The sequence below is a fragment of the Adiantum capillus-veneris genome, chromosome 17 (assembly GCF_014529385.1).
Source record: "Adiantum capillus-veneris isolate H3 chromosome 17, ASM1452938v2, whole genome shotgun sequence".
Lineage (NCBI taxonomy): Eukaryota > Viridiplantae > Streptophyta > Polypodiopsida > Polypodiales > Pteridaceae > Adiantum > Adiantum capillus-veneris.
In genome coordinates, this window is record NC_140947.1 from 114034239 (window position 1) to 114035800 (window position 1562).

At 35.5% G+C, this 1562-nt stretch overlaps 1 pseudogene; it reads right to left on the reverse strand.

The window, feature by feature from the left end:
* Positions 1–548: 548 nt before the first annotated feature.
* LOC147437903 (uncharacterized) lies at positions 549–1311 on the reverse strand (annotated as a pseudogene).
* Positions 1312–1562: the final 251 nt, after the last annotated feature.

Consider the following 1562-nt stretch of genomic DNA (forward strand, 5'->3'; position numbering starts at 1 on the left):
CCGTCCGCATATATATCCTTTTTTTTTTTTTGTAGGACCCTCTCAAGTATGTCATGCTGATGACACACAAAATATTTTTATATATAACATCGCTTCTAAATACTTCCTTTTAGGCTTAGATGTTCTGTCTCTAATCCACTTTCACCTAGCATATATGTAGAGACCATATAAGTGCATGAGAAAATTATAACAAGCAATGATCTTCTTAAACTACAGTTTACATATCATTCCTCTAATATCTCAATTTAGTTTATATAAATGCTAGCTATATCACGCTTTAAAAATTGTCTTTCACTAATTCATATTCAATATATCCACGTATGTGCACACTAGAGCACTCAATATGTAAAATTGTCCTTGTGACACATGATGTACAGAATTAAACATAGGAAAGTGCTTAAGAAAAGAAGAATCACAACTTTTGAAGTTGAGTTGAATTAACAATCAAAATACACATCATATAAAGAAATTATGCTGAGAGAAGTGCTTTAAAAAATAACCAAAACTTTTAAAGGTGTTAAATTAACAATGAAAATAACAACATTGTCTCAAATGACTGAGAAAAAAATGATCTAGGGCAATGTTTGCCAATTAGAAAAACAATCCTAACCTAAGAAGCATGAAAACAACATCTCATAAGTAGCCTTGGGGTACATGAAAGTATCTATGAGTGTGATTTCTATGGTAGCACGCTGCACAAACAGGATATATCATGAATCCATATGCATAAGATCTATGGCGCTTCCCACAGCTTGATCTTTTGGATGGATCATGCTCTGTGTCTTCACATGGTGTATCACCTCGAGGCTCTTTTTCAAAAGTCACTTTCAGCTTTGGACGTTGAATCTTTTGACCACCTGGCTTGCGTCCTCTTTTTTTACCCACATTTTGAGGACTGTTAGTAGATTTGGAGTACTCGTCAAGCTTGAGACTAACCATTTTCAATAAAGAATCCAAATCACCTGTAGAAAAATTGAAAATGCGTGTGATGTGCTCTTTAATATCTTTCAAGAGTGGAAGCTTATCTTCCGAATATATTGACAAAGACCAATCCAATCGATGCGAAATGTTGTGCAAACTCTCCATAGTAAATAGAGAGCCACAAAGTCCAATTGAGCGTTGACTTGTGTGGACAGCATGAGCCCATCCAGGAGGTATGAATACTAGAGAACCTGCTTCGGCAACAAACCTTATATGCGGTTGTGGTAAAGGACAATTGGACTTTGTCATACACTCTTTCCAAGAATGCATTGTAGCTTCATCATTTGGATCCCAAAAGAACCATGTCTTTTTCCCTTCGACTAGAGCCATCCACCCCGAAGTGCACTAGGGATCTATATGTGATGCAGTGAAAAAACCTTTATCTGTGTAGTGTATGCCAATTTTTGAGAATCCCTCCCCCCGATTTAAAATATTTAATAATTCTAAATACTTATCATCACAAATTTGTGGAAAACCATTGAAAGCTTCTAGAAGTGGATTTCCTAATGGTATACATTCATCAATGATAGCGACGCATGCACCTTTTTTATGCCTAAATACTTTATTATAAGTAGACATCT